At 46.5% G+C, this 26,788-nt stretch overlaps 1 long non-coding RNA gene across 1 annotated transcript; it reads right to left on the bottom strand.

Annotated features, from left to right (window-relative positions):
* Positions 1–16,725: 16,725 nt before the first annotated feature.
* Positions 16,726–18,270, bottom strand: LOC134966790 (uncharacterized). Its single transcript, XR_010188712.1, has 2 exons — positions 18,139–18,270; positions 16,726–16,950 (listed from the first exon to the last, which is right to left on the bottom strand). It is a non-coding gene; the product is annotated as an uncharacterized LOC134966790 (long non-coding RNA).
* Positions 18,271–26,788: the final 8,518 nt, after the last annotated feature.

Here is a 26,788-nt window from a genome sequence, read left to right as displayed (position 1 = left end):
ACTGCCGCCACGGTTCTGCAGTCCTGTCGCTCCTGCTCCCATTAAAAAAGTCCCTTCCAAAATGGCCATTGCTTTTTCTAGCATCCTTAATAACTGTCTCCTCTGGGGCTGCAGCCATTTTGGGAGAGACATTTTCAATGGGGTCAGGTGCGACAGGACCGTAGACAAGTATCTCTAGATCCATGCAGTGGTGCAGCAATAGCCCCCGCAGTGCCCGCAAGCCACCCAGCGCCTCCAAGCCACCATGGGGTTTGTATGGGCTACTGCTTCACCACTGGCGTCACCATAGACACACTCTCCAGTCGATGTTCCTTGTTACGGCGACGGTGCTGTGGATGTGTACCAAGTGGCTGAGGACGTTGCGATGACACCGCTGGACATCTAGATTCTTTTCCGGGCTGCTGCTTCGCTTGCGATGATTAGTAATTCCGTAGCCTGAAACATCGCAGCTGTGCAGACAGAATTACTAATCTCTTGCATGTGAGAATTATATAGTGCATATCGGTCAGCATCCCGGCCGTCGGGATCCCGGCAGTCAAAATGCCGACGCCAGAATCCCGTCACTAAGCAGAATGCCAACGCAGACATCCCAACAAGGTTCACAAACTCGGGGCTGGAATCACGACCGCCGGAATCCTGAATCAGAAATATTTTGGGCCAGTGTCAGACTGGAGCATGTAGGGCCCACCAGGGGAATGCAGTGGTAGGGGCCCATGTTTAGGGGTGTGGCCAGTCTCTAGAGGGGGTGTGCCCAGCCACCACATTGGTTTGCCTAACCATTTTGCAAGTGTTGGTCCCCTAGATAAATATATACAGTGCATGCAAGATAATGTAGTAGATTAGCAACAGCACAGTCTGGAACCTGATACCTAGAAGAGGGGGTGGGCCCCCCAGGCAGTAGGGCCCACCGGTGGTTTCCCCTGTACCCCTGTGGGCCAGTCCAACCCTGTGTTGGGCCGCCGGAGAGGTAAGCTCCGGGTGGGGGGTTAGGTTTAGGCTGCGGGAGGAGGGTTAGGCTTTGTGGAGAGGGGGTTTGTTTAGGCTGCGGGGAGGGGGGTTAGGGTTAGGTGCCCCAGGGAATGTTAGGGTTAGGCTGTGGGTGGTGAGGGGCGAGGGTTAGGGTTAGGCTGCAGTTAGGGTTAGGCTACAGGTAGTAAAGGATAGGGTTAGAGAGGCATTGGGAAGGTAAATATACTTTCTGCGCCTTCTGCTTGTACCTGGGGCCTAATTCAGACCTGATCGTAGCCGTGCAAAATTTTGCACGGCTACGATCAGTTACTCAGACATGCGGGGGGAGGGGACGCCCGGCACAGGGCTAGTCCGCCCACATGTCTGCCCCACCCCTCGCACAAGTACAAAAGCATCACACAGCGGCGATGCTTTTGTACTTGACGAGTTGCTCCCTACCTGCGCAGCTCCTGTGCGTTGGCAGGGAGCTACTCGTCGCTGTCTGGGTCGCAGCGGCTGCGTGTGATGTCATGCAGCTGCCGTGGCCCGCCTCCCACACGGTCCAGGCACACCTGCATTGCCCGAACTGCGCCCCCAAAACGGCAGCCAAACGCCGCCGGCCCGCCCCCTCCCGCCCAGCAACCACCTCTGTCTGTCAATCAGGCAGAGGCGATCGCTGATCTGAGACGGCCATCGGCTGTCTGGCATGCGCCGGCGCACTGCGGCACCAGCGCATGGGCAGTTCAGACCTGATCGGCTGCTGCGTGAAAACGCGATCAGGTCTGAATTAGGCCCCTGGCGACATAAATCCTAAGTGGCTTTCATTAGCCATAAATGGGGGTCATTCTGAGTTGTTCGCTCTGTACATTTTTTCGCATCGCAGCGATTTTCCGCTTAGTGCGCATGCGCAATGTCCGCACTGCGACTGCGCCAAGTAAATTTGCTATGCAGTTAGGAATTTTACTCACGGTTTTTTCTTCGTTCTGGTGATCGTAATGTGATTGACAGGAAGTGGGTGTTTCTGGGCGGAAACAGGCCGTTTTATGGGTGTGTGTGAAAAACGCTACCGTTTCTGGGAAAAACGCGGGAGTGTCTGAAGAAACGGGGGAGTGTCTGGGCGAACGCTGGGTGTGTTTGTGACGTCAAACCAGGAACGACAAGCACTGAACAGATCGCACTGGCAGAGTAAGTCTCGAGCTACTCAGAAACTGCACAGAGATGTCTTATCGCAATATTGCGAATCTTTCGTTCGCAATTTTAAGAAGCTAAGATTCACTCCCAGTAGGCGGCGGCTTAGCGTGTGCAAAGCTGCTAAAAGCAGCTTGCGAGCGAACAACTCGGAATGACCCCCAATGTCCATCAGAGACAGAAATAAGTCTAAATCATTTTATGGCGGATCTTGACGGAAATATTCCCATGCCTGGAACAAATAGCACTGTAACCCAGAAGCTAGCAATCAGGTCATGCACATTCCCCCATGAAAACCCCCATGTCTGTGCTGCATTATGCATTCCCCGCGCGTGGCAGTACAGCCGTCATTTAGATGGTCCGAAGATTTCTTTTGAACTTTTAATTTTCTTCCAGCATTGACGAGATTAGACACACGCTTTTATGTATTAGTCATTTCCACATGAGTTGGCGTAATTATACTAATTACCTTTTTTTGTCTTCTGCTTATTTTGTTACATTTCGATTCTGTCTCTATTAATCTTTCAGCTGCGTTCCCGGTAACCTCGGTTCTAATGGCGGCTGCGAGACGTGTTTCCCGGGACCTCAGGTTTTCAGGAGACAATAAAAATATTCTGCCGTTATTCAGTGTTGAGTTTGGGTTAATCGTTGAAGTCAGACTGGTTAGATTAGGAGGACGGGGCGATTACTGGCACCCCACAGTGACTGACAAGTCTACTTTATGGGGGGAGTGTCTGAGGTTACAGAACTTAGGGTGGAATGTACTAAGCAGTGATAAAAGTGGAGAAGTGAGCCAGTGGAGAAGTTGCCCATGACAACCAATCAGCTGCACTGTATACTTTTATAGTATGCAAATTATAAATGTTATGTCAATGCTGATTGGTTGCCATGGGCAACTTCTCCACTGGCTCACTTCTCCACTTTTATCACTGCTTAGTACATGTCCCCCTTAGAACCAGGAGAAGATTACAGGACACTACTGTCCATACCAAAGTACTGTATACTATTGTAATGAGTTTAGTTGTGAAAGGCTGGGCCGCCAAGAGATTTGCTGGGTCCCTGTACTAGGTGGGAATGGTCCGGTGCATCAGCTTGGCCTTGCCGCTCCGAAGGCCCTCTGCAGAGGCTGTGCAATGCCATTCTTGGCAGCACGGATGGTGTAATGGTTAGCATTGCTGCCTCACAGCACTGAGGTCAGGGGTTTGATTCCCACCAGGACTCTAACTGTGTGGAGTTTGTATATTCTCCCTGTACTTGCGTGGGTTTCCTCTGGGTTCTCCGGTTTCCTCCCACAATCCAAAAATATACTGGTAGGTTAACTGGTTTCTGATAAATAATTAACCACAGTCTGTGTGTATATATGTGTATGTGTGTGTAGATGGGCCAAGTGGTTCCTATCTTTTGTCACATTCTATATTTATCATTTGCGGGCCAGACAGTCCCAGGCAGGGGTACTTTGTACCCACCCTCCCCTCACCACTCAGCGCACCAGGGGCTTCCCTTCAGAGTCTCAGACCCAATATAGATGGACTGTGGGTATTCCTTCAGACTATGGGGGTAATTCAGACGGGTGTGGATCATCAAATCGACAATGTTTAGGTCGACCACTATAGGTCGACATGAGTTTTTCATGTTTTTTTGGTGTCGTTTTCTCCGTACAGTGACCAGGAAGCCAAATTAGTGCACTGTGTCCCCTCGCATGGCTCACTTCGCTCGCCAATCTTCGGGCAAGGTACCTCTCTCCGCTACCGCTTCGCTCGGCACAGGTTACCGTTCCCAATCGTAGTTCACGTGGATCGTTAAGTATGAAAAAGTTCAAAAAAATTATTTTTTGTGTGTGAAAAACTCATGTCGACCTTTTGACCTGTCGACCTAGCACATGTCGACCTAGAAATCCTGTCGACCTTCAGACCCTGTCGACCTAGTGACTGTCGACCTAAACATTGTCGATCTAGACAGTGTCGATCTTCAGACCGGATCCCAATTCAGACCTGGTCGCTGGGCTGCTGATTTTGCTGTCCTGCGATCAGATAGTCGCCGCCTCCAGGGGGAGTGTAAACTCGTCGTGCAAGTGTGCGATTCTATGTGTATGCCGAGCTGCGAATATTCACTTTGTGCAGTCTGTGCGCAACCCAGGACTTAGGGGGACATGTACTAAGCAGTGATAAAAGTGGAGAAATGAGCCAGTGGAGAAGTTGCCCTTGGCAACCAATCAGCTGCTCTGTATACTTTTATAGCATGCAAATTATAAATGTTACGTCAATGCTGATTGGTTGAAATTGGCAACTTCTCCACTGGCTCACTTCTCCACTTATCACTGCTATTTACTAAGCCTTGTATGGAGATAAAGTGGATGGAGATAAAGTACCAGACAATCACTGTCTAACTGCCATGTTACAGGCTGCGTTTGAAAAATGACAGGAGGTGGTTAGCTGGACCTTTATCTTAGTAAATAGACCCCTTACTCCTCCAGTGCGATGAGAACAGGCTGATCTGGGCCGGAGCTGACGTCACACACCCTCCCTGAAGACGCTTGGAGACGCCTGCGTTTTTCCGGACACTCCTTATAAACGGTCAGTTGCCACCCACAAACGCCTTCTTCCTGTCAATCTCCTTGCGTACGCCCATGCGAATGGATCCTTCGCACAAACCCATCACTGAGCGGCGATCCGCTTTGTACTCGTGCGACGCGCCTGTGCATTACGGTGTATACGCATGCGCAGTTTAGACCGGCGACTATGCGAACGCAGGACTGCAAAAAAAACCTAGCGAGTGATCAGGTCTGAATTAGCCCCAATGTACGTTACGGTATCTTTGCTCGGAGACCGTTTATGTAAGACGCAGACTAGCAGATGGCGGGCACAGATGGTAAGGGAACTCAACTAGATTCTCCCCCCTATTCACCATGTTCCTTTCCACCGCTAAAATGAAAATTACATTACTGGTAAAACCAAAGGCAATCCCTATTTAAATGTCATTATAGAAAAAAGAAAAAGCCTCATCAGATTGCTGGAGTGTAAAGTCCCCTGGCGTCCAGTTTCTGCAGACGCGTCTCCGCTTTACCTCTGCATGCGCTATATCTGAGGCTCTCATTGCGGTTTACCGCCTGAAGAGCCTGGGAAACGTAGGAACACCATTGAGTCCTGCAGGCGATATCAATAACAGCGCAGCCCGGCGTGATTTGTGTAGTCTTTAATCCGTCCCTTAGATGCTGAATTGTAAGAAACCAAGTTTCCAATAACCTCTCTCACACAATCCTCTTTGTCTTTTGCTTTCTCGCTAATTATTGTGCTTTGGTTCTGGGCCTTATGTGAGGAGGCTGCCGGCCTCTAGAGGATCCGACTGCATTGCGCTTTTATCATCTAAGACCTATCCTGGGTAAACAAAATAAGCCGTCCTATTAATGTCTGCAGCACAAGCTGTTTCATTTCAAAGAGCCAGGAGAGATTGTCTGATGATGGAGCAATCGGCGATTCTCTTCATTAGCGTGAAGATGTCTCCGACACCAAGAAAAAAAGCAAGAAAAAAAAAGCTCTGAAGTGTGAAAAAAATAATATAACAAGGAAAAGATTTCCGGAGAGATATATAGGGCGGGATGAAGCCGAAAGCAGCGACATTTTATTTTTAGAGATGCTATAATTACAGAAGTATTGCAAGTACACAAAGGAAGGAGGCAGGTACACTGAGTCTCTGTTATTATGTTTCCTGGCATCGATGTGGGTCAGCGCCAAGGCGCGATTAACACTAGAACACAACACTGAACTTTGACCTCTTGTTTTTTGTGACAGTAATGTAATAAAAATAATGATTTGCTTAAAGAAAAGCCGCGTGTCAGCGTCTGCGACATGTCTGGATTGGGTTCAGGACGCGAGGTAGTTATATGGCTGGAGGCCGCGTGGTGCAACTTGGAGCTGTAATAATACTTCTGCTCATAGCTGGTAAATGGAACTTGTTTTGAACTTGTTTATTGAACTAATAACTGATAGGGCACAATGGTGGTCATTCCGAGTTGTTCGCTCGCAAGCTGTTTTTAGCATCTTTACACACGCTAAGCCGCCGCCTACTGGGAGTGAATCTTAGCATCTTAAAATTGCGAACGAAAGATTCTCAATATTGCGATTACACACCTCTTAGCAGTTTCTGAGCAGCTTCAACCTTACTCGGCATCTGCGATCAGTTCGTTCCTGGTTTGACGTCACAAACACACCCATCGTTCGCCCAGACACTCCTCCGTTTCTCCAGCCACTCCCGCGTTTTTCCCAGAAACGGTAGCGTTTTTCCGCACACTCCCATAAAACGTCCAGTTTCCGCCCAGAAACACCCACTTCCTGTCAATCACATTACGATCACCAGAACGAAGAAAAAACCTTGTAATGCCGTGAGTAAAATACCTAACTGCATAGCAAATTTACTTGGCGCAGTCGCACTGCGGACATTGCGCATGCGCACTAAGCGGAAAATCGCTGCGATGCGAAAAAAATTACCGAGCGAACAACTCGGAATGACCCCCAATGGTGGACATTCTGAGTTGTTCGCTCGTTGTCGATTTTCGCACGGAGCTGTTAAGGCAAAAATGCGCATGCGCATGGTACGCAGCGCACATGCGCTAAGTATTTTAGCACAAAACTTAGCAGATTTACTCATGTCCGAACGAAGATTTTTCATCGTTGAAGTGATCGAAGTGTGATTGACAGGAAATGGGTGTTTCTGGCCGGAAACTGGCCGTTTTCAGGGAGTGTGCAGAAAAACGCAGGCGTGCCAGAATAAAACGCGGGAGTCCAAACAAAAACAAATGTTTCCGCACCGGTATGAGACTTAATCCCCATATAACATATTAGTTTTAAATTCTGTGTATATTTTTAGGGGACGTGCTACTTGCTACCTAGGATACCTATATTACTATCAAAAAAGAAAAAGAGGTAGCATTGTGGTGCTAGTTACGTTTTAATTTACCATTAAACAGTTATTATAGCTTTTCGACTATGTGCACCACAATGCTACCTCTTTTTCTTTTTCTTTCTTTTTTAAAACGCGGGAGTGTCTGGAGAAACGGGGGAGTGGCAGGCCGAACGCTGGGCGTGTTTGTGACGTCAAACCAGGAACGAAACGTGCTGAGCTGATCGCAGTGTAGGAGTAGGTCTCGAGCTACTCAGAAACTGCTAAGAATTTTTTATTCGCAATTCTGCTAATCTTTCGTTCGCTGTTCTGCTAAGCTAAGATACACTCCCAGAGGGCGGCGGCCTAGCGTGTGCAATGCTGCTAAAATCTGCTAGCGAGCGAACAACTCGGAATGAGGGCCAATGTACAGTCTCTTATTACCGGCTTGGCTGGCAAATATGATCAGCTCAGGCCTGCGGAGAGTGCCCAGCACTATATTAGGGATGGGTTCGGAGGTTACAGGAATCCTGGAGCAGGAGCCACTGAGTAGTGGATCTCGCAGTAATGGAGTTGGCAGGATGGAGTAAGCTGAGGGTACCTGGATGTGGACAAGAGTCTCTGGTCAGGGCTCACCAGCAGGGAGCGCTGTGGAGCTTTGGTATTAGTAATAACTCAGCTGTAGACTGAAGAAGCTCGGAGAGTTGGCACGCTAAGATACCACAGATACACATTGGAGAATAGTAGTGCTTTGTAGGCAGGCTAGCACTGGGAATGTATCTGTTATAACTTTAGTCTGTGTTGAGACCAGCAGAACAGACTGGCAGTACAGTAGGTGCAATCAGGACTCCGCAGATGTCTGTAAGTAGCTCTAGCTGGACTGACTGGTGCAGAAGATACACAGATTCACATAGGAGGCTGAATGGTGCTTGCAGGAGTGTTTGATACTGTAACAGCATACTACACTCAGGAGTTAGCGGACGCACTGATTAGCACTTGGATAGAATGCAGTTTAACACATGAATCTGTGAATAGAAACAGAAACATAGAATTTGTCGGCAGATAAGAACCACTTGGCCCATCTAGTCTGCCCCTTTTTTTTTTTATATTATTTTTATCTCTAACCTTATTTGATCCTTATTTCTTTGTAAGGATATCCTTATGTCTATCCCATGCATGTTTAAATTGCTCTACTGTCTTAGCCTCTACCACCTCTGATGGGAGGCTATTCCACTTGTCCACTACCCTTTCTGTGAAATAATTTTTCCGCAAATTTCCCCTGAACCTCCCCCCTCCAGTCTCAGTGCATGTCCTCGTGTCCTATTGCTTCTCTTCATTTGGAGAATGTTTCCCTCCTGGACTTTGTTAAAACCCTTGATATATGTGACAGTCTCTATCATGTCCTCCCTTTCCCTTCTCTGCTCCAAACTATACATATTGAGATTTCTTAGTCTTTCTGGGTATGTTTTGTGATGTAGGCCATGCACCATTTTAGTTGCCCTCCTTTGTACAGTTTCTAATGTATTAATATCCTTTTGAAGATATGGCCTCCAGAACTGAATACAGTATTCTAGATGAGGCCTTACCAATGACGTATACAGTGGCATTATTACTTCTTTCTTTCTGCTGCTGATTCCTCTCCCAATGCAGCCAAGCATCTGACTAGCCTTCCTCATTGCCTTGTTACATTGCTTACCTGCCTTTAAGTCATCTGAAATAGTGACTCCTAAATCCCTTTCCTCCTCAGTAGTTTCTAGTATAGTGCCATTAATACTGTATTTAGCTTTAGGATTTTTGAGACCCAAGTGCATGATTTAGCATTTTTTGGCATTAAACTGTAATTGCCAGACTCTTGACCATTCCTATAGTCTACCTAGATCCTCAGTCATTTGTTTTACCCCACCTGGTGTGTCTACCCTGTTGCATACCTTTGTGTCATCTGCAAAAAGGCATACTTTCCCTTTAATGCCATTTGCAATGTCACCAATAAAGATATTAAAAAGCACTGGTCCAAGTACAGATCCCTGAGGTACTCCACTGGTAACATTTCCCTCCTGTGAATGCACTCCATTTACCACAACTCTCTGTTTTCTATCCTTCAACCAAGATCTTATCCATTCAATAATCCTAATATCCAATCCCAAACTTTCAAGTTTATTTAGCAGTCTGCGATGTGGAACTGTGTCAAAAGCCTTACTAAAGTCTAGATAAGCTATATCCATGGCTCCACCTTTATCCATCACTTTAGTCACACAATCAAAAAAGTCAATAAGATTTGTTTGTGAATGATGGACACCAGAACTGACTGGATCTGGGAGCACATAGTAATGACTGAAGACTGCGAGTAGCGCTCAGCAATGCAGGCTGGTGCTGGAGAAATACAGCACTATATACAGGAGTCCTGAATGGCGTACAGCAGGACTGGCTGGAACTTTAAGCATGTAAGAAAAGTACTGGAGGCTGTGGGTAGCACTCAGCATTACTGGCTAGCGCTGGATTTTGCTCAGCGTTACTGGCTAGCGCTGGAAATACACAGCTTGCACCGAAGTCCTGAATGTAGTTTACAGCAAGACACAATAATACACAGCACTATGGTGGATTGCACTCAGCAGGAGTGACTAGCACTGGAGAATTACACAACTTATTGGAGTCCAGAATACTATTCAGCAGAACTTGTCTGGAACTGGAAGCATTGACAATGCACAGGAGTCTATGGCCAGGGCACGGCAGAGTCTATGGCCAGGGCACGGCAGAACTTGTCTGGAACTGGAAGCATTGACAATGCACAGGAGTCTATGACCAGGGCACGGCAGAACTTGTCTGGAACTGGAAGCATTGACAATGCACAGGAGTCTATGACCAGGGCACGGCAGAACTTGTCTGGAACTGGAAGCATTGACAATGCACAGGAGTCTATGGCCAGGGCACGGCAGAACTTGTCTGGAACTGGAAGCATTGACAATGCACAGGAGTCTATGACCAGGGCACGGCAGAACTTGTCTGGAACTGGAAGCATTGGCAATGCACAGGAGTCTATGACCAGGGCACGGCAGAACTTGTCTGGAACTGGAAGCATTGACAATGCACAGGAGTCTATGGCCAGGGCACGGCAGAACTTGTCTGGAACTGGAAGCATTGACAATGCACAGGAGTCTATGGCCAGGGCACGGCAGAACTTGCTGGTACTGGAAGCATTGACAATGCACAGGAGTCTATGGCCAGGGCACGGCAGAACTTGTCTGGAACTGGAAGCATTGACAATGCACAGGAGTCTATGGCCAGGGCACGGCAGAACTTGTCTGGAACTGGAAGCATTGACAATGCACAGGAGTCTATGACCAAGGCACGGCAGAACTTGTCTGGAACTGGAAGCATTGACAATGCACAGTAGTCTATGACCAGGGCACGGCAGAACTTGTCTGGAACTGGAAGCATTGACAATGCACAGGAGTCTATGGCCAGGGCACGGCAGAACTTGTCTGGAACTGGAAGCATTGACAATGCACAGGAGTCTATGGCCAGGGCACGGCAGAACTTGTCTGGAACTGGAAGCATTGACAATGCACAGGAGTCTATGGCCAGGGCACGGCAGAACTTGTCTGGAACTGGAAGCATTGACAATGCACAGGGGTCTATGACCAGGGCACGGCAGAACTTGTCTGGAACTGGAAGCATTGACAATGCACAGGAGTCTATGACCAGGGCACGGCAGAACTTGTCTGGAACTGGAAGCATTGACAATGCACAGGAGTCTATGGGCAGGGCACGGCAGAACTTGTCTGGAACTGGAAGTGTTACAACCTAAAGGTATTATTAATAAAATACTCCTTTGACGGCACAATAACAGGTTTCCTATATAGCTCAAAAGTCGTATCTTTTACTCACAACTGTCCAGTGCTCGCAAAGAAGGAAGCAATTCTAAAGTATTCCAAACAAGAGTAAGGTTGCTATTTTAAATAAACACTTCATTTTTATTCCCTATCATCACAGGAATTCTAAGAAAACATTTAATACTATTGCATTTTTTTTTAATACAACATAACTCTAAAAAACTACAATATAGTTTAACAGGCAACTATACGACAAAAAGATGAATTAATTTTATTTTTCTGCGACAGAGGTTCTCCGTAGTCTTCCAGCCTAAAGGAGTAAAACAGTTTTTTTATATGCAACAAAATTACTAGTACCATCCAACTCAATTGGATACAATTACTTATAGTAACTGAACAGAAGCAATTACAATATCACAGGCTTCAAAATGAAATATACTTATTTCTATAGAAGTCCCTAAACTAAATAAAGGTCCCTTTTCCCCAAAGTCAACGCTGCGCAACTTTAAATGGCCATGTCGTTGGTGCACATGAAGACCCTGTTGAATGATAGCCTCACAATTCTCTTTATATTCAGATGCAGTAAATTCTGGGTAAGCATACTTCCTTCATGAATAGCCTCACAACTAAAATCGGTAACTTCCAATGCTGAATTAGGCTGAAAGAGTACCAAGTAATTGTAAAATATGTAAGTTGAAGGATATTCTGCCTTATTCTGTATGTATCTGACTTTTGTATCCTGTAATAATGATGCTATGAAGTACTGCACTCAGTGTTCTTTATAGAGGTTGAGGGAACTGATGACAATGATCCCTATATGCTTTATTTTGTTACAGATGAGGTTTTCTATGTTGATCTATAAAGAACAGAATGGGATTGCATTAGCACTCACTATGCTGACACGATGCTGGAGGTAAGTCTAGTTGTGACTGAAAATCAAAATGCAGTCTTTCGCTGACTAACTTCTAATTATACTGTATACGTAATATATATTGTAACAGTGTCTCCTGAACTGCCGTTTTTCTGATTTAATTAAGCAAAATTCCTCAAATACCATTGGGTTTTAGAATGGATGTAGGATGAGGAGGCTGTGATAGGGGAGACTGTGATATATCCCCTTCAGCAAGAGGACACATCTATCACTGTCTATGCGAGCCCACTCTCCGACCTTATATGGAGTGACTAGTTCCTCCTACTACTCTCCCCTTTGTTGTCACTCACGGCTGTCCTGTTTACCCTACTCCATTCGGGTTGGCTTGCGCTGATCTCCGCCACCTCCCAGGGGTGGTTCCAGGATGGGCTTTCCTCTGCTCGGCTACTACCTCTTCCCCTCGGCTCCACAGACCGCCTCCTTCTACGGCGTCGCGACAGCCGAACTCGCACCTGAAGAATACCGGAGACGGAGGCAGGTAACTGATTCCGGTTTCTCTCTCACTACTGTTGCCGGCAGCGGCTCTCCCTGTCACGGCTAGTCCCGCTGCTTCAGCGCCACAGCACCGCCGTCTTCCCCTGTCTCCTCAGCGCAGGTCTCCTCAACCGTCCTTTGCTGGCCCCTTTTATAACTTCCCTCCAGGTGCCCGGATCGGTCCCGCCGTTGACTACCTGCACGTGCCGACCTCGGCTATGTTCATAGGAGCCTAGAGCTCCCCTATATTCTGATTAAGGAACAGGTCTGGAAGCCACGAGCCCATTTATCTCCTGGCTATTAGCTGTTCTGCCTGTCCCATTTTCCCTCCATGAGGGTAATGTAAATAATCCAAAAGTCTTTTGCCCTCTGTGAGGGTAACCCAACCTCAAATTATTCAACCTACACAATCAGCACAGTTACTATAAAATGTTATACATTTCCCAAGTTAGCTTCACTATAACAACAGGGTATTACAGAAGCATTGACAATGCACAGGAGTCTATGGCCAGGGCACGGCAGAACTTGTCTGGAACTGGAGATAAGCACAGCAGCAGTTATAATATACTGAACAGTGGAGCAGAACTCTGGATACTGCAGGCTGGAACTAGCAGGCAGTATAGAGCGGAAGTTCTGGCAATGAAGAAAACAAGAGTATATAATTATAATGGCCTGACGTTCTATGTGAGTGATGCACTACCATGAAGGGACAGCGCCTGGTGCAGAAATGGGCTTTACCATGTTCCAGATCATTGCTAGTTCTGTATTGTCAGGGAATGGGAAGGAGATATGGGTAGCAGGGGAAAATACATGATCCTTACTTATATTACAGTATCATGGGTTTAATATAGAAGTGAGAGTATAGTCCAGGCAATGGGGGTGCAGTTCCACATTGTTCTGCGCCTCCTCCCAGCAAGATATGTTACATTATAGTTTGGAGCAGAGAAGGGAAAGGGGGGACATGATAGAAACTTTCAAATATATGAAGGGTTTTAACAAAGTCCAGGAGGGAAACATTCTCCAAATGAAGAGAAGTAATAGGACACGAGGACATGCACTGAGACTGGAGGGGGGAGGTTCAGGGGAAATTTGCGGAAAAATTATTTCACAGAAAGGGTAGTGGACAAGTGGAATAGCCTCCCATCAGAGGTGGTAGAGGCTAAGACAGTAGAGCAATTTAAACATGCATGGGATAGACATAAGGATATCCTTACAAAGAAATAAGGATCAAATAAGGTTAGAGATAAAAAATAATATAAAAAATAAAATAAAATAAGGGGCAGACTAGCTGGGCCAAGTGGTTCTTATCTGCCGACAAATTCTATGTTTCTATTATACTATCTAGTGAGGATCTAGTATATTTGGAGATCAATTTTGTCTTTCTATAATTAGCCATGGGGATCAACGCCTCCTGATCCTTATTGTAAGCCCTTTATAACGTAGCTAGTGACCTGCGGCCTTATTAATTACAGGGGGGGGGGGGGAACAAGCGTCTCTGCATTATTATCACTAGATTATTATAAAAGGTATTATCAGTACAGTAGCACACTATAGTCCCTGTATAATGCATGGGGATGTTGCGTTTGTATGATTTACCAAGTTTCAGTTGTATAGGCTCGCTGTTTCCTATTGGCCAAGTCAGGAGAATAATCCACTTAGATCTCTCACTTCCTCCTGCTCTCACAGCGCTCATACCAGACCTAAAGGAGCACACGTTACAGCGCAATTACAGTGCCGGAACAGAATGCAGCCTTGTAGAATGTTTCCGCCACTAGCGCAAAAAGTGATTCGCCATGACAGATGTTTATCGGAGCAGCTGTGCCGCTACTGGGGAATTGATAAATAGCCCTGAAATGCGTTCGATAATCACCAATGGCAAGATACATTAAGTTTTGGAGCATTTACCTTAATTTTATTACATTAGATCTTCATGTGGGACTTGCAACATCATGGAGCAGAGACTATAACAGTAATTCATGTACAGAGATACAGAAAATTTACATTTTTAAATATGTTTTAGGAAGATCTATGTGTGGGCTTGGTGGAAAAGAAGATTGTAATTAGCTAACCCCTCATACATAGCTCAGGCCAAGGAGCAGATACGCCTGTGTCGAAGTCAAAAATAAAATATAGAGAGAACATACAAACTCCACACATTATAAGTCGCTATGCTTGCAAATACACACAGCGAGCACAGCAATATATGGTAACATACGCACTCACACAGACATGCCACAAAGATATATTCAACACATATTTCATACAGCATATAAATTAAACATATCAAGCACTAGACATTATAAGGTTTTAAATTATATAATGGAGTATAACGTCATGTATGTGTATTGTTGGAGCGGAGCAAGATGGACATGTCGTGCTTGCTGTCAAAGTAATCAGATTAATGTGTGGATTCATTTGATGCCTGTGATTAGGTTGTAGCACATTGCAATGAGTAGTTATGATTGAATGTAGGAATATAAAGCCACAATTCTGAAGTGAACAAAAGCACATTCCATTTAAAGCATGTGGGCAGGAAACCAGAGGCCAGCCCCTATGATGTCATCTTCATTGCTTGCATATGAACTGAATGAGAAAGATCCCTCCCCTGGACCAATAACAGAAGACCCAGTCCCAGACCTCTACTCCCCCAACATACAGTTTATAGCTGATCCCACACACAAGAAGTCCTGTTTTTGCTGGGTGCTGATCAAGATGGTGTTTTGCCGATATTCTGCTGCTGTGACCATTGAGGGAGAGCTAAATATGGGGCGGAGGGTGCATTGAGCAAATATGGTGATGTGTTGCTGGCTGTAATGGGTTAGTTTGTAACAACTGCCTCCTGTGTCAATTGTAACCATGTAACTATATATACTGTACATATATATAAATATATACATCAATGAGCTTTGGAACTCATACAATGTGTGCGTGTACTTTGTTTCTCTTAAGGAATGTAGTGTTTGCGACGTACAGCGCACTTTTATCGTATATGGTAATAAGGGCCCTCATTCCGAGTTGTTCGCTCGGTAATTTTCTTCGCATCGCAGCGATTTTCCGCTAATTGCGCATGCGCAATGTTCGCACTGCGACTGCGCCAAGTAAATTTGCTATGCAGTTAGGAATTTTACTCACGGCATTACGAGGTTTTTTCTTCGTTCTGGTGATCGTAATGTGATTGACAGGAAGTGGGTGTTTCTGGGCGGAAACTGGCCGTTTTATGGGTGTGTGTGAAAAAACGCTGCCGTTTCTGGGAAAAACGCGGGAGTGTCTGAAGAAACGGGGGAGTGTCTGGGCGAACGCTGGGTGTGTTTGTGACGTCAAACCAGGAACGAAACTGACTGAACTGATCGTAGTTGCCGAGTAAGTGTGGAGCTACTCAGAAACTGCTAAGAAGTGTCTATTCGCAATTCTGCTAATCTTTCGTTCGCAATTTTACTATGCTAAGATTCACTCCCAGTAGGCGGCGGCTTAGCGTGTGCAAAGCTGCTAAAAGCAGCTTGCGAGCGAACAACTCGGAATGACCACCAAGATGCGCCTGGCGTCCGCTGCATATATTAACGCTGGCATTTTGGATAATTGTTAGACATAGATCTGACTTTATCACCTATCACGTGGGAAGTATTGCCTGGTACTTACAGGCTTGTCAAAATGTATCTTTTACAGCGAAGTTGTCAGGGGAAAAGTTACAGGAAAGGGCTCGTTTAGGTTGGTGCACAAAGCGTGCGCACGGAATGTCACTTTGGCACTACATTTGTATAAAATGTGCCACCAAAACGACTTCATGGCCGCGTTCTGCCATCTCAATTATCCCCAAAGCAATTGCTCCAGCAGAACTGGTACATGTAGTGCAGCGCACAATGCGTAGCTAACTTTACTGGGCAACTTGGGCTGCTGCAATACGTGATGTGCAACAATTCGGGTAACCTGCCCATTGCTATAGCTCCTTGTAGAATGACGGATTGAGCAGCTTGTGAAGAGGCCGCTGCAGGGAATTCCATATTGTGTTCCTCTGACTCCTGAAACCATGGCGCCTGAGTATAGGGCAACCCTAGTGGCGGGATATATCCTGATACCGGTAATAATGAAACATGGGACATTATTTATTTAGAGTTTTATACAGATGGAGCCATGCTCATCTAGCCTTCTCTGCTGCGCCTAGGCACTCCAAGGTTTATTAGCATAAACCCTTCATCTATTGTTCTCAGCTACAATACAATACAGAGAGAACAATACAGCAGGGTTACAGCAGGGGATTAAGTCCGACTGCCCTGGCTCGGTGGTCTTGATAAATACGATCTATAGTCTCAATATGAAGACCAGATTTGTAACCGTTAACCTGCAGATCTCTGGTAACCTGGGAGTCCAGCGGATCTGCAGAAGAGGAAACAAAGTTCTATTTTACTCATTCCTACTCATTAGCTTCATTACAGGACAGAAACACAGCGCGTCACTACTGCTCCAATTTACTAGTTCTCCAAATAATGTGCTGACATGCTTTTTAATTAAGATTAATTCATTAATGCATCTACAAATGATTCAGTGAACCATAAATGTGAATTTAATCCACTGGATCTCCTGTGAAATATCCTGCAGCAATTAACCCTAAGAAAGTGGTCAGTTCCAAATTCCACTTCTGAGACTGCATTCGATGATAGTCGGCCCAAGGTCCCTCAAGTCTTCGCTCTCAGGAAAGAGCGCCTCGACCTGCGGAGAAGTGGAATAACCTTTAGATGCGCAATACACAAAACTGTAAAAATTACCTCAGAGTTCAACCTCCCGCTAAATCAATAATGGGTGTAAGGCATATGAGCCGCACACAGACTTCGCACCTCAGGAACAAACAGGACCTTCCCAGAAGCTTTGAGTGTGAATAATAGTGTACTGGGCCTAATTCAGACCTGATCGTTGTTGTGTGAATTCGCAAGGCGGACGATTATCAAATGACTGCACATGCGTGCGAATCATAATGCGCACGTGCGAGGCTAAACTGCGAAATAAATCAGCGTCTTTTTTGGTCGCTAGGTGTTCGCAGGTTGATTGACAGGAGGAGGATGTTTGGGGGTGGTAGCTGACCGTTTTCTGGGAGTGTCAGGAAAAACGCAGGTGTTCCCAAGCGTTTTCAGGGCAAGTGTGTGACGTCAGCTCCGGCCCCGATCAGCCTGTTTGTATCGCACTGTAGGAGTAAGTCCTGGGCTACGCACACACTGCACAGACTGGAAAAATCATTCAATGGTGAGTGAGTTGCGAACAGATTTGCAGGTGACCGGCATTTGCAAAGCTTTTCGCACGGCGTATGCAGACTTGCACGGGGCTGAATTTCACTCTGTCTGGGCGGCGACTTTCCGATTGCAAACCTGGTGCAACATAAGGTAGAAGGTGCAAAAGAGAAGGCTACCTGGGGACTTCAACAGGAGCTCCATTATCATTCTCTGCCGATCACCAGTCTACTAGTAATGTGATAGGGAGCCTTCAATCAATGACATCAACTGGCCGGATGGTCCTGGTAGTATAAAAAGCCTGCCCGAGAATTTGACCCAGTGCCTCCACCATTGCAGTCAATAGTCTACCTGGTTATTAGTCCACTGAATTATGTGAATGTTTTTGGTAGACTTTTCTCAATGTCATCAACCAGCCTGAGACTGTAAAGAAGGACTCCCAGTGATAGCCAGTATTACTGGGACTCCCAGTAATAGCCCAGCCAGCACTGGGCTATTAGTGACCAGGGTTGGGAACAGTGGCGTCACTTGGTGGGTGCGGGGGGTGCGGCCCGCACCCTGGTGTCTCCTTCAATGGGGTGACACCAAATAGAGTCGCTCTCACGTCCGCACCCCCTCCTCCTGTAGTGGGCCGCAGTCACGCCCGTCACCCGCTGTGTTTAAACACTAATCATACCCCCTTCGGCGCGGACAGCGTGCTTCGGATGCGCTGCCGGGGTTATTGTCACTAGGTTCCGTCCTGTCCGGCACTGCATCTCGGCTCACTCATAGCCGCCGCTGCGGAGCTAAGGACGAAGAACAGACTCGCGAGATGATGACATCATCATCTCGCGAGTCTCTCTCTCTGCGCTGCAGCGGCTGTGGTTTCAGGCAGGGAGGCAGGGAGGCAGGGAGGCAGGGAGGCAGGGAGGAGCGGGCGGGAACTCTACGGGACGAGCTGAGAGACTGTCCTGTGGCGCAGCTCGCACCCTCAAAAAGCAACAAGAGCATGGCTGGCCTGTCTGGAGCGGAGTAAGTTAATGTTGATGTAACTATAAGCTCCTGTGCAGTCTGTGCATGTGACTGCTGTACTGTGTACATTAATATTGATATACTAAATGCAGTGCAATAAATGTTTATCTGATTATTCAAAGGTAAATTAGATCACATTTAATAAGTGTGTATGGCATGACATGACAAATTCCGGGGGCCAAGACGCCATGGCGACCAGGTATTGGTGCCTGGCGACCAGGGCCGGGAACACTATGGGGTGGGGGCCAGGCATGCGGTCAGGCAGGGTAGTGTCTAGTTACCCTTCGTGGGGAGGACCTTTCCCATAACCCCCTGGGTCCATGTCACAAACCATTTGTAATAATAACATGTGGCGAGCGTAGCGGAGCGCGACACCGAGCCCAAAGCGTGGCAAGTGAAGTGAGGCCACGAGGGTCTAATCGTGCATATATAAAACAAAATAACCTCAAATGAATGGAGAATGGATAAAACATTTAGGTGCTGTAAGGGCGGAAATGATCTCCTGCCCTCTCGTGCTGTCACTTTCTGGTCCTGATCACGAAGGTAACATAGACACAACCGGTCAGGCAGGGGCTGGGCAGCTATGGATGATAGCGCTGACAACACTTCAAATGAGGTGTCGACCTCCAGCCAATCTTAGCTCGCGGACCGGCGAGCTCCTATTGGTTCGCAGATAGGCGCTACATTAAAAATGGCTACTGGCCGCCCACCGCTCTGCCTGGTTATCCCCATCCCGATAGCCTGATGCATTGCAGTGTCACATTGCTGTTGCTTGGTCACCCGCAGCCTGCCCGTCTGTGAGCTCCACGGTGAGGGACCCGCAAAACAATAAGTCTTCAGCCAATGGTGAGTACAGTACTGTAACTGTTATTTTTTTTTTTTTTTTGTGTATCTGGCTTTTACAGGGTTTTTTTTTTTGTTCATGTGGATCTGGCTTTTTAAGTATTTTTTTGTTAATGTGGATCTACTTTTAGCAATATATTTTATGTGGGTATGGGGCTTTTTCCATGTTTTTTATTTTTAACGTGGATCTGGCTTTTGCAATGTATTTTATGTGGATATTGTGTGTGGATTTGGCTTTTTCAGTGGTTTATTTTTAATGTGGATCTGGCTTTTGCAATGTATTTTATGTGGATCTGGGTTTTTCAATGTAGATGATGTGGATCTTTGCTTTTTTTAGAGTTTTATGTAGATATGCGGGTTACCTGCTCTGTAATGTGTGTGCGTGTGGAGGGGTTGTTATGCCCACAGCGTGGTTAGATGAGGTTTATTGCAAATAAAGGAAATTAAACGTTGACATCTTCTTAAGGCGTCCGTGGCCGTTTTTACTTAACTGAAAAGTCCTCAGAGTGCCACATCCATATTGCTGCTATGCATTAACCCCGCTGTGGGTTAGATGACGGCGCAACAACCCCTCCATACGCACACACATCGTCAGTGTATGTCTCTCTCTCTCTCTCTCTCTCTCTCTCTATACACACATATATATATATATATATATATATATATATCTATCAATACATATATATTTACATCATATCTAGATCTCTCTATATAGTGATATACAGGAATTATGATTTACAAGTAAAACTAGCACTAGTACATTACTAAGGGTTTCGTGTGGTGTGCTATACAGGAGGAGGACCATGGGGGGGGGGGGGGGGGGGGGTGACACCATGAGTTACCACACCGGGTGACACCAACCCTAGTGACGCCTCTGGTTGGGAACCCCTGGGCAAATGCAACTTCCAATGTATTAGCAAAGGCTCGCAAGGGGTTTTAAGCCAAGGTCTCCACCATCAGGGAGGGTTCAGCTCCTGACTGTTGCGCCAATTTATGCTTTATGTACAAGTAGGGGTTTTTCTCACACAGTCTCGAGCAATTATCCACACTGGACCAGCATTGTAGCTCCCAGATATCTGTCCCCTCAGCGGGGTCTAGGTACTTAGTGAGGCTTTCCTCAAGGTCATCAGCCAGTTTGGTGCACCATGCAAGGTAATTCAAACCAAGGACTCAAACCACAGCCTCCACTGCTAATAGGGCACACTGGTATTAGTCTGTGATTAGAGCCAGCCTCTACTTTGTGCATATAGGGAGACTGAATTTTAACGAGGCCCAGACAACGCATTCTTCCACAGTCTGTAGGCAATGGGAAGATATTAGAGAAAAACCTAAAAAAAATTAAAGTTGCTCAATTTATATATGTATATAACTGTGAGGTAAAATGAGCCAGTTGAAATTGAGATCTCCAAAGTGAGGGCAAGATTTCTCATAGGAAAGATAAACCTACATAATTCCCACAAAGGGGGGTTGGCGCGTTTGGGGGTGGGGCGGGTGCTGGGGTGCTGCTGGTGGGGGTGCCGTGGGTGGGGGAAAGGCAGTTTCGGGGGTGTGGTGGATGGGGGAGGGGGTCCAGAGGCACCGCTGGTGAGGGAGGGGAGGGTGCAGTGGTGCTGCAGATGCGGGTGGGAGGGGAACGGGGGTGCTGTGGGTGGGAGAGGAGCGGATACGAGGGTGCCGTGGTTGGGGGAGGGCGGGTGCGGGGGTGCAGTGGATGGGGGAGGGGGTCCGGAGGCGCCGCGGGTGTGGTAGGGGTCAGGAGGCGCCGCGGGTGGGGGAGGGGTGGGTGCGGAGGTGCTGCGGGTGGAGGAGGGGCGGGTGAGGGGAGCCTGCGGGTGGGGGAGGGGCAGGGGTGCAGCGGGTGGGGGAGGGGTGGTTTTGGGGGTGCCACTGGTGGGGGAGGGTGGGTGCGGGGGTGCTGCGAGTGGGGGAGGGGCGGGTGCGGGGTTGTCCATACCTCTGGTCCATGGCTTGAACCATGTAATGTCCTCAGCTGCTGCGCCCCAGACCCGCTCAGGGTGTTGAGGAGCGGAAGACTTGGTGGTGGTGCTGTCCCTGCACAGGGTGGAGTACAGTGGGCGGCTGCTGCGGATGAGCTGTGCGGCAGGGTCAGCGGGCTGGCGCTGGGTCCTGATCCCCGGGTCATGCAGCTGAGCATTCCCCCATGCAGCATGGTGCACAGAGAGGGGCTGCGCCTTGAGAGCTGTTCCCTGGGCAGACCGCTGGCCAGGGAGAGCGCTGTACCTGCAGCCATGCTGGGACACCAGAGAAAGTGAATCCTCGGCTGGTTGTTCATTTTCCCATCTCCTATATAATTGGCCAGATCTGTGACTGTGACTCCGCCCAGCGCTGTGACTCCGCCCAGCTTTAGTCACACAGGCACAGAGTCACAGATCTGGGCTATTATAAAGGAGATTTTTTATTTTTTATTATGCTCATGTTTAAAATAAAAAAGTCAATAGGTGAGTTTACCCCATGTGGCTCAATTTCTGCATTGATTCGGATCAACTTACCCCTACTCTGGGGCAAGTTGAGCTCCAAGACCTCTTTTTTTTTTTAAAGGAATCATATTTTCCCAAACCTTTGTGATAGATACATTCTTATCTTTTCGATTGACAGGTGACATCCTGAAATAAAGGTAGATGTTCTCATTTTACTTCTGTCTCAATTTCCTTGCCTAGGGGAGAACATAGGTAAACCCTGGCTCATCTTACCCCATACTCCCCTGCTGACCACACCCACACAGCGCTGGTGACGCCCAATTGGCAATGGCCACACCCACACAGCACTTGTCAGACCAACATGGCACTGACCACGCCCACATAGTACTGGCCACACCCTAACAGAACTGGCCACACCCACACAAGGCTGGTCACTCCCACTGGCCCTGTTCAACGGCCCCAAGAATTAGCTTCTTTTACTTCTTCTATGTTCAATACATTTTTCTTTTATAAAATCCACCTGCTAAATTCCTGATCAAAGGCCTGAAATATTGATTGCACAACACATTTGCTACATCCTTAACAAGTCTTAAAATATAAAAGTTTAACACCCAGAACAAAACCCCCCATAAATAAAACATACCCTGGGCTCACACAAACATAACGAGATACAAACACAGTATAATCGCCGCATATCGATTACAAGAAACCACCAACCATATGCATTTATTCATTGCACAGGGACATCTAACGGCGGCTTCACATTTAATATTGATACATTAAAACACTATTACTGTCGGACTTAAATGTTTTATAATTGGAACATGCACATATTTTCGGTGTTACGCTTTTAATTGGGTTGCAGCGGATATATGCATGGTGGTTAGTAGCATGACCTAGGGCCTCATTCCGAGTTGATCGCTCGCTAGCAACTTTTTGCAGTGCTGCGATCAAGTTGAAACTCAGCAAAACTGCACATGCGTATGCACCGCAATGGGCGTGTCGTACGGGTACAAAGAGGATCGTAGCTGGGCGATGGATTTAACGAAGAATCCATTCGCACAGCCGATCGCAAGGAGATTGACAGGAAGAGGACATTTTTGGGTGGGCAGTATGGATGGTGTAATGGTTAGCAGTACTGCATCACAGCACTGAGGTCATGGGTTCAATTCCCACCATGGCCCTAACTGTGTGGAGTTTGTATATTCTCCCCGTACTTGCGTGGGTTTCCTCCGGGTACTCCGGTTTCCCCCACAATCCAAAAATATACTGTCAGGTTAATTGGCTCCCAACAAATTTAACCCTAGCATGAATGTGTGTCGGTGTGTACATGTGATTGGGAATATAGACTGTAAGCTCCACTGGGGCAGGGACTGATGTGAATGGGCAAATATTCTCTGTACAGCGCTGCGGAATATGTGTGCGCTATATAAATAACTGGTAATAAATAAATAAATAATAAACAAACTGACCGTTTTCTGGGAGTGTTTGGGAAAACGCAGACGTGTCCAAGCGCTTGCAGGGCGGGTGTTTGACGTCAATTCCGGGACCAAAAAGACTGAAGTGATCGCAGTGGCTGAGTAAGTCCAGACCTACTCAGAAGCTGCACAACATTTTTTTGGACCGCTCGGCTGCACATGCGTTCGCACACTTGCAAAGTGAAAATACACTCCCGTGTAGGCGGCGACTATCTGATCGCAGCGCTGCAAAAAGTTACTAGCGAGCGATCAACTCGGAATAAGGCCCATCGCTCGCTAATCATTCTGTGTTCCACTCACACTCAGGTCAAGGACAGTGTGTCTACACAGGAGAACTTGATTAATCACTACTAGTTACTGCGCGTGATGGAAACAGACCCTGACACTCACATACAGACATGTTTTACATAGCCTGAGACTGTGACCAATTCTCCTCTCCTTCCACCACATCAGCCTTTGTCACTGTCAGGCTAACGAGCCCGGGGATTATAAAGAACATGCTTCAGCGTACACGCTATGGAGATAAGAAGCAAAACAATTGTTCATATAGTAAAATAAATAAAATGAACTACTGTCACTGTCACATATACTATGCGCTTCGGTATAAGTGTGCTCCGCTACTACGACGGCACTGCATTATATTACATCATTTACAGTGGAATTGTAAGGTTTAGAGATTAAAGTGCAGATTCCTGTAAATGTGAGATGTCACAATGACTGAGCTTTGCAGCTACAGACTGTGACATCTGGCGGCTTACAGTATATTCCTCACCTCTGGCAGCTGCGGAGGGAGAGGTGGCGATAACTGTGTGAGGCCTCTCCCATCCTCAAGCGGGTAGAGGAAAGGGGTGCTCACTGCTAGATGGGGCTTATAGATTTTGTCAAAGTCGAAAAATATTGCAGCACACACATCAAGTACAAACCACACACACATGCCCGCTGCGTGTGCACTTGTTCTGCCGTGCGTTCACATATCCGCAATTTGCGTATGGTCGCTCCCGCGGTCCTGCGCGTGGTATGGGTATTTACGGCAGAGTTTGTGAACGCATGGAGAGCTATCAATACATTACATATTTAATCCAAATAGTGCACATTGTACACATAGTCCCCCTGCACCACATCAGAAAGTAACAATAGTTTAAATGATTCCAGAACTAAGGGATTCACCTTTACAGGATAAGAGGGGACAGACTAAGGTTATAAGGTGGTGTTTGGTATCCAGCTGTAGGGTATTTTAAGGGTAACAATCTGGTGTTGGTTTGCGGAAGATCACATGTTCCTGAGGATAGTTAGGTGCAGAAGCAGAATATAGATATAAACTGTATTTACTGTATATTATGTATGCGGCGGGAATCCAGAGGAGACCACCCACAAGAGCAGTTAGGAAAGACATCGCCTACCTTTTCAAATCAACCTATGACCTCTCCTGTACTGTAAAAGTGCATTCCTGTGTCCAATGGACAAAGGGATTACAGTATCCATTGTATTGCTTTTGGAAGAATTGTATAAATAAAGCCTGCTGCAGCCTGGCCACACACAAGACTCACAACGCTATCAACCTGATTGCGGAGGACCGGGCTGGGTTGCGCAAGCGAATCTACTCACGTATGTACATTGACTGTAGCCATTTACTCTGTTGTATTGTAGTGCATAATTTGTATTGTAAACCCCCTTTCAGAAATAATCCACTGTGGTGTCGGAACCCAGTGGTAAAATCACAATTGGTGTCGTGTCCTATTTTCCCTGCTAAGGTTTAAAGTGTATTCATTATTGTATTGCTTATCTGTATAAGGTTTAAAAGCGTTATCAATTGGGTGTGTACGCGCTGCGGGTACTTTGTACCTACAGTGCGGCGTTTGTACGCAGAGTCCGTACATTGTACGGGACTCATTACGTAAATAGCGTAAAAGGTACGTAGAGTGCATATTAAGTCAAGCGGCCGCAGCGGCTCCATGGTAAAAGTGTGTTTAAAGGTATAGCTTTATGTTTTAATATAAAATCGACATTATCAATTTATTAACAGTTATGTACACACTACACACACAGAAACACACATACAAACACAAACACATTAAGCAGCACTATACATAGAATAGTTATTCACTTTGATGTAGCTTTCAATGTATATTCCCTACCACAAGGACCTACATGCAAGCTAGGTTTAATTCCAGAAGCTAATTAGTCTAATATTATGTTTTGGGAATGTGGAACGAAAATTGGAGCACATGGAGGAACCCCAAACAAACACGAGAGAACATGCAATCTCTACACAAAGCCATGGCTGAAATCTAACCCATCTGGTGCCAAGTCTACAATGGGGGCGGTGACCTACTATCACCTATTGAACCTACTGATCACTGGTTCCACAGGTCTTGGGCCTGGCTGACAAGGGATGAATAACAAGGCCTAAAGCACTATACGCTGCATGAGTAGTGCCTCGCTATTAAAGATGTGGACACCTTGATGGCCTAGCTGCCTAATAAATAAAAGGTGCCCCACTGGGAGCTTTCCTTTCCAGATGATCCTGGCCGGCCCTGGGAGCTTTGTTTTTCTATAGTGCTGGTTTTTGCTGGCAAGGGTCAGCAATGCTCCTTCATGATTCTCAAGTTGACCAGCCATGGATCAACCCTTAAACCAAGAGATGCTTACTCTTCACTCGGCGAGCAATCATTAGCTCATTTAGGAAGATCCCCCTTGCATTGCTGGTCTCTGTGGTGTCCCATGTAGGTCTACTTTCTCCTTTCTAGTCCCTACAAACGTATTTGTGGTCACCTCCATCCACTTACCTAAGACCACAAGGATGTTTCCTTGTGCATTGATTGTCCACTCTGTCCTCCAGCTTTTCTGGAGTAACTTAATTATCTGACCACCATCCAAGAGCATGTTCACTGCCAGCTTCACGAAATCCTTGTGTGACACTCAGAGCAACCTTCTCGGTAACATGTGAGTCTGGCTGCAACAGATCTTCCTGATACCACTCTCTGACATTCACTTTCTCCAGGTCTTTATACTTATTTTCCAGATGGACCAACCAGTCTTTGGATATGGTTGTCATCTCTTATTTCATCTCCTGAGCAGTAGCTCTACATTAGACTTTTCTCAACAGACTTCTGCCCTAGGGGACGTTCTTCCTCAGCATACAGTACTTCCTCCCTTCTCAATATAGCCAAGACATCAGCAACCTATAGAGGAAGCTCTAAGTGAGCAAAACTGTACCTTAGCCTTTATTATAGATTATTGTGCTGCCTTAATGCTACGCTATACTCGTGTTTTTTATTAGTTCTCTTCATCTATCACTCTAGGATAGAGAAGAGGGCTGAGAAGACTATCACGACCTGTCCCATCCTAGTCATTATCTTTTTCAGAGATTGCAATCCAGAAGTAGGTTTCCTTCTATCAAGACCAAAACCTCACATCATATGAATAGTTTCTTTCCTACTGCAGTGGGGTTCATTAATAAGTTCCCTATTTCTCTCGCTGTGTTGGAATTTGTTTGCAACTTTTCATCATCTCTCCTACTGTTAGCGGAATTATGTTTATGGTCTTATTTTTATAT

Source organism: Pseudophryne corroboree, chromosome 10 (genome assembly GCF_028390025.1).
Source record: "Pseudophryne corroboree isolate aPseCor3 chromosome 10, aPseCor3.hap2, whole genome shotgun sequence".
NCBI lineage: Eukaryota > Metazoa > Chordata > Amphibia > Anura > Myobatrachidae > Pseudophryne > Pseudophryne corroboree.
Note: the sequence above shows the minus strand (reverse complement) of the source record. Positions and strands in the feature narration are given on the sequence as shown.